Source organism: Ahaetulla prasina, chromosome 18 (assembly GCF_028640845.1).
Source record: "Ahaetulla prasina isolate Xishuangbanna chromosome 18, ASM2864084v1, whole genome shotgun sequence".
NCBI lineage: Eukaryota > Metazoa > Chordata > Lepidosauria > Squamata > Colubridae > Ahaetulla > Ahaetulla prasina.
Window position 1 is genome coordinate 8,350,746 of NC_080556.1, and position 7,321 is coordinate 8,358,066.

The 7,321-nt window shown below is 42.9% G+C and overlaps 1 long non-coding RNA gene across 1 annotated transcript; it reads left to right on the forward strand.

Annotated features, from left to right (window-relative positions):
- The first annotated feature begins 596 nt into the window (after positions 1-596).
- On the forward strand, positions 597-1,505 carry LOC131186933 (uncharacterized). The gene is made up of 3 exons (XR_009152453.1): positions 597-678; positions 1,092-1,194; positions 1,374-1,505. It is a non-coding gene; the product is annotated as an uncharacterized LOC131186933 (long non-coding RNA).
- The last annotated feature ends 5,816 nt before the right edge of the window (positions 1,506-7,321 follow it).

Sequence of the window (7,321 nt, forward strand, 5' to 3'; positions counted from 1 at the left end):
GAGAGGCTGAGGAGGTGAGAAACTCTTAGACAGCAGCCCTGACTAAGGGAGGGAGAGGACCAGGATTTCTGAAAGCAGCTTAGAACTGACTCTCTAAAGAAATGAGATCTCATCCAGCCACTCCTGGAATCATGAAATGGACGCAGGGATTGATGACAAATGCCCACATTTCCCGATCTCTATTTAGATTCAAAATATTTATTTCTTTCATCAGCCTATATAAGATAACATTTCGCTCTTGTCTTCCTCTTCTACAGAATTGAAGTGTTGGAGATACAGTTGACAGTAGAAAGATCAGAATATAAGAGCCTACTCTGCAGGGTTCTGCGGCAAGCTGGGGAGAAACAGGAGCTCCTCACGGAGAATAAAAAGCTGAAGGAACAACTGGAGAGGTGAGAAATATTAAGAAGGGAATCCTGACATTCTTTCAAATTCATCCACCCATCCTTCCATCCATCTATCTGTCTATCTATCTATCGATCGATCTATCTATCTATTTATCTATCCATCATGAGAGGGCTAATTTCTGCTTTTCATAATTTACAGAAATTCCATGTTATTTGAGGACATGGTGAAGGAAAGAGGGCAGCTAAAAGCGGAAATTAAACACCTTCAACAGAACAACCTGAAGTTGAGCGAGGAAAAGGCCATCAGGAACTTCAGGGAGAGGCTGAGGAGGTGAGAAACTCTTAGACAGCAGCCCTGACTAAGGGAGGGAGAGGACCAGGATTTCTGAAAGCAGCTTAGAACTGACTTTCTAAAGAAATGAGATCTCGTCCAGCCACTCCTAGAATCATGAAATGGACGCAGGGATCGATGACAAAGGCTCACATTTCCCGATCTCTATTGAGATTCAAAACTTTATTTCGTTCATCGGCCTACATAAAATAACATTAGAGCAAAAACAAGATTCCAGGATGAAGAATCTACCTATAAGGATACAGACAGACAGGCTCAGAAAAGTTAATCAAGATCTGAGTTACGCTACATAACTACTTTGCCGACAATGCAAAGTAAATTGAACCCCGCAATCTGAAATTCAGGTAAAAAAAAATAAGGGGCTAATTTCTCCCAGGTCCTCGTATTTACAGCAAAACAGTGCAGAAGTTTTCTCTGAATGAACTGCTCCTGAAAGAAAATTCCCAGCTTATGGAAAACAGCGCAGAATTCTGCAGGGAACTGGAGGAGAAACAGGTGAGAAATTTTCAGACAGCAACCCTCACTTGGGCAAAATGGCAAAACTAAATTACTTAAAAAGTAAGGCAAAAAAAAAGTGCCAGGTATTTTTTAGGGAGTTTTAATTTTAAACAGGTTGGATGGTTGGAGTGAAAACCTGAGGGGGCTCATTTCGCTCTTGTCTTCCTCTTCTACAGGATTGAGGAATTGGAGATACAGTTAGAAGTTGAAAGATCGGAATATAAGAGCCTCCTCTGCAGGGTTCTGCAGCAAGCTGGGGAGAAACAGGAGCTCCTCACGGAGAATAAAAAGCTGAAGGAACAACTGGCGAGGTGAGAAATATTTAGAAATACCTATCATGAGAAATACCTATCATGAGAGAGCTAATTTCTGCCTGCTCTTCATCATTTACAGAAATTCCATGTTATTCGAAGACATGGTGAAGGAAAGAGGGCAGCTAAAGGAATAAAGACGCTGCAAGTCAAAAATCTGAAGTTGAGCGAGGAAAAGGCGACCATCCTGAAGAACTTCAGGGAGAGGCTGAGGAGGTGAGAAACTCTTAGACAGCAGCCCTGACTAAGGGAGGGAGAGATCCAGGATTTCTGAAAGCAGCTTAGAACTGACTTTCTAAAGAAATGAGATCTCGTCCAGCCACTCCTGGAATCATGAAATGGACGCAGGGATCGATGACAAATGCCCACATTTCCCGATCTCTATTTAGATTCAAAAAAATATATTTCTTTCATCAGCCTATATAAGATAACATTTTGCTCTTGTCTTCCTCTTCTACAGAATGGTGGTGTTGGAGATACAGAAACTTGATTGCAGAAACTATGACTTCTGCAACAGAGTTGTTAATGCTTGGAACTCACTACCTGACTCCATAGTCTCTAATCAAAATCCCAAAATCTTCAACCAAAAACTGTCTACTATTGACCTCACCCCATTCCTAAGAGGACTATAAGGGGCGTGCATAAGAGCACAAAAGTGCCTACCGTTCCTGTCCTATTGTTCCCTTTATTATATCAAATTAATATAGCTAATGCCTATTCTTTACTTATATGATGATCTTCATGATATGTTTTTTTACTTATGACAATGTTTATGTATACCGTTATGACAAAATTAAATAAATAAATAAAAAAGTTGAAAGATCGGAATATAAGAGCCTCCTCTGCAGGGTTCTGCAGCAAGCTGGGGAGAAACAGGAGCTCCTCACGGAGAATAAAAAGCTGAAGGAACAACTGGAGAGGTGAGAAATATTAAGATGGGGATCCTGACATTCTTTCAAATTCATCCACCCATCCTTCCATCCGTCCGTCTATCTATTTATCTATCCATCATGAGAGGGCTAATTTCTGCTTTTCATAATTTACAGAAATTCCATGTTATTTGAGGACATGGTGAAGAAAAGAGGGCAGCTAAAAGTGGAAATTAAACACCTTCAACAGAACAACCTGAAGTTGAGCGAGGAAAAGGCCACCATCATCAAGAACTTCAGGGAGAGGCTGAGGAGGTGAGAAATTCTTAGACAGAAGCCCTGAGTAAGGGAGGGAGAGAACCAGGATTTCTGCAAGCAGCTTAGAATTGACTTTCTAAAGAAAGGAGATCTCGTCCAGCCACTCCTGGAATCATGAAATGGACGCAGGGATCGATGACAAATGCCCACATTTCCCGATCTCTATTTAGATTTTTAAAAAATCATTTCTTTCATCAGCCTATATAAGATAACATTTCGCTCTTGTCTTCCTCTTCTACAGAATTGAGGTGTTGAGATACAGTTAGAAGTTGAAAGATCGGAATATAAGAGCCTCCTCTGCAGGGTTCTGCAGCAAGCTGGGGAGAAACAGGAGCTCCTCACGGAGAATAAAAAGCTGAAGGAACAACTGGAGAGGTGAGAAATATTAAGAAGGGAATCCTGACATTCTTTCAAATTCGTCCACCTTTCCATCATAATTTACAGAAATTCAATGTTGTTTGAAACTATGGCAGAGGAAAGAATACAATTAAAAGAAGAAATGAAGGAACTGAGGAAGAACATCTGCAGGGGACTGATGTGCAGAGACCAGCCGGTACCACTTAATAGTACAGAGTCCAAAAGAAAAACAAGGGCGGACATGACAACACCGGAAGACAAGAGAGAAACTCTTGAAGACATTGAAACCTCCGATGCTGCCGTAGAAACCGGAGAAGGAATGGCTGGAAGCTTCTGGGAAGAATCTCAAAGCCAAGACATTCCTAGAATCCAGGCAAAGTGTTCTGGGATGGCTTCTCTGGAAAACCTGAGAGAGGCGTCTTCTCAGCCCTCAAGAGACTCCCTGGCAGGATGGCTTCTGACATCAACCTTCGAAAGGAAGGTCCTGGAGCTTCCAGAGTGGTTGGCTGGATCTATCCATAATTCTTCTCCAGGAAAAAGGAGCAGAAATACTTCATTGAAATGTGCAGAAATGCATCTGTTCAAGCCATTCAAGATTGACAAAAGTCTATGGTAGAGTTCCACGCTTCATGCCTTGAGGTGATTTCTCCCCGAGGGGATCCTTTGGTGGGAAGTGAGGGATCTCCTCTTCCTTTTTCTACCCATCGAGCCCTGAAATGGCTTCTCCTCTTGTCCGTTTGGCTGCTGTTCCTCAGGCCTTTGAGGTCCCAATGGAGCTGGCTATGACTCTCCTTCCAGGTCACGTCCAGTTCCTTGCAGTGACATCAGATTTGGCTCTGAATCATTCTCATCCACTCCCTGATAAAAATAAAGAAAAGCCCATTAAAACAGCTTTTAAATAAAAGGAAATTTTACAATTCTTTAAATATCATGGTGTTATCTCTCATGGTTTTTTTACATTTATTCTGGTCATAAGCTGGTCCTTTGTGTTCAGCTCTGACCTCAGAAGGATGATGTAGCACTTGGAGATGATGATGCAGCCCAGCAGACCAGCACTGGAGGCCAGGATGGAGAAGACCTGCACAGCCACCATGTATTTCCCTTTGGTGCTCAGGTAGGTGGCCACAAAAGTCACCCAGACACTGCAGAAGACCAGCATGCTGAAGGTCATCAGCTTGGCTTTGTTGAAGGCCCCAGGCAGATTCCTGGCCAGGAAAGCCACTGTGAAGCAGATGGCAGCCAGGAAGCCCATGTAGCTGAGGGTGAGGTAGAACGTGACAACGGCCCCTTCGTTGCATTGCAGGATGATCCCTCCAGGCTGGGAGTGGAGGTCAAAGTCAGGGAAGCGGGGAGAAACTCCCAGCCAAATGGAGCAGATGATAATTTGGACTGTAGAACAAGAGAGGATGATGGAGTGGGCCAAGTTCTTACCCAACCATCTCTTCCAAAGACTATAGTAGAGTTCCACACTCCATGCCTTGAGATGATTTCTCCCAGAGGGGATCCTTTAATGGAAAGTGAGGGATCTCCTCTTCCTTTTTCCACCCATCGAGCACTGAAATGGCTTCTCCTCTTGTCCGTTTGGCTGCTGTTCCTCAGGCCTTTGAGGTCCCAATGGAGCCGGATATTTATTTTATTTATTTATTTATTTTGTCACAACATCATACAAAAAGATTATATAGTATATACACATATAAACATATATAGGAAGAAGAAAAGAAAAACAATAGGACAGGAACGGTAGGCACGTTTGTGCGCTTATGCACGCCCCTTATGGTCCTCTTAGGAATGGGGTGAGGTCAATAGTAGAAAGTTTTTGGTTAAAGCTATTAGGATTATGGGAAGATCCGCGGCTGACCATCGGTGGCGAGTCATTGGCCCCGATGGAGAGGGTGCGCAACTTAGGCGTCCTTCTGGATGAACGGCTGTCTCTAGAAGATCATTTGACGGCCGTCTCCAGGAGAGCGTTCTACCAGGTTCGCCTGGTGCGCCAGTTGCGCCCCTTTCTGGACCGGGAGGCCCTATGCACGGTCACTCACGCTCTCGTGACGTCTCGCCTGGATTACTGCAACGCTCTCTACATGGGGCTTCCCTTGAAGGGCATCCGGAGGCTACAGTTAGTCCAGAATGCGGCTGCGCGGGTGATAGATGGAGCCCTCGTGGCTCCCGTGATAACACCCATCCTGCGCAGGCTGCACTGGCTACCTGTGGCCTTCCGGGTGCGCTTCAAGGTTTTGGTAACCACCTTTATAGCGCTCCATGGCATAGGGCCGGGTTATCTACGGGACCGCCTACTGCGACCAGATACCTCTCACCGACCCGTGCGCTCTCACAGAGAGGACTCCTCAGGGTGCCGTCAGCTAGGCAGTGTCGCCTGGCGACGCCCAGGAAGGGCCTTCTCTGTGGGGCTCCGCCTCTGGAACGAACTCCCCCCAGGACTCCGTCAACTTCCGGATCTTCGAACCTTCCGTCGCGAGCTCAAGACACATTTATTCATCTGTGCAGGACTGGCTTAGATTTTAAATTGAGAGGGGTTTTAAATTGATTTTAATATTTATATTTCTGTTTTTTAATAACTGGGCATTATAATAAGTTTTTTAATGATTATTTTAATTTGTATATTGAAGTTATATGCCTGTAAACCGCCCTGAGTCCTTTGGGAGATAGGGCGGTATATAAGTTTGAATAATAAATAAATAAATAAAATAAGAGACCACAGAGTCAGGTAAAGTATTCCAAGCACTGATGATTCTGTTGCAGAAGTCATATTTTCTGCAATCTAGATTAAAGCGGTTTACATTAAGTTTAAATCTATTGGTTGCCCTTGTATTATTGCAATTAAAGCTGAAGTAGTCTTTGACAGGAAGGACATTACAATAGATGATTCTGTGAGTTAAACTTAGGTCTTGTCGAAGGCGACGGAGTTCCAAGTTTTCTAAGCCTAGGATTTCAAGTCTGGTGGGATAAGGTATTTTGTTGTTTTCAGAGGAATGGAGAACTCTTCTTGTAAAATATTTCTGGACACGTTCAATTGTATTGATGTCAGAGATGTGGTGAGGGTTCCAAACAGGTGAGCTGTATTCTAGAATTGGTCTAGCAAATGTTTTATATGCTCTGGTTAGTAGTGTGGTGTTTTTGGAAAAGAAGCTACGCAAAATTAGGTTTACAACTCTTAGAGCTTTTTTTGCTATGTAGTTGCAGTGGGCTTTGGCACTTAGATCATTTGACATGAAAACTCCAAGGTCTTTAACAGGATGGGGGTCGTCTGTAAGGTAATGTCCATCTACTGAGCATTTGGAGCTGCCAATTTTTAGACCAAGCGGTTAGATGGTCAAGGTCGTTTTGAATGATAGAAGTGTTGTCTGTGGTGTTAAATAGTTTGACATCGTCAGCAAAGAGAACACAATTACTTGAGATATGGTCACAAAGATCATTAATGTATAGAATAAAGAGTGTTGGTCCAAGGACGCTGCCTTGAGGAACGCCACTCTTGACAGGAACAGGATTTGATAAAGCATTGCCAATTTTGACCACTTGTTGTCTGTTAGACAGAAAAGCAGATATCCATTTGTGGAGGGGTCCTGAGATGCCATAGGATGTTAGTTTAAGGAGAAGTTTATCGTGTACTACTGAGTCAAAAGCTTTGCAGAAGTCTATGTAGATTGCATCTATTGATTTGCCTTGATCTAGATTTGAAGTCCATATGTTTTTGCAGTGGAGAAGTTGTAAGTTACATGATAACTTTTTCCTGAAACCAAATTGTTTGTTGGAGAGTAGGTTGTTAGTTTCTAAGTGTGAGGTAATGGATTGATTGATGATAGATTCCATGACTTTGCAGGTGACGCAGCAAAGGGAGATCGGTCTGTAGTTTTCGACTAAGCTGGGGTCTCCTTTTTTGAAGATGGGGATGACTGTGGCTAGTGACCAAAGTTTGGGAAGAGAACTGGTAGTGAAAGCTTTATCAAAGATAATACTTAGGGGTTCAGCTATATTAATGGAAAGTTTTTTAAAGAAATATGCACATAGACCATCAGGTCCAATAGAAAGCGATGGTTTTAAGTTGTGAAGAGCTTTACCAACGTTCTGTGAAATCTATATGAGTTAAATCATCATAGTCATTGCTGGTTCGTTTGTGGAATGTTGGATATGTGTTATCGGAGTTAACAAAAACTGAGCCAAAGAAAATGTTGAAGAGGTTTGCTTTGACTGTTTCGTCATTGCATTCTTTGTTGTTAGAATCTTTTAGTGGTGGGATGGATCTTGAATCTT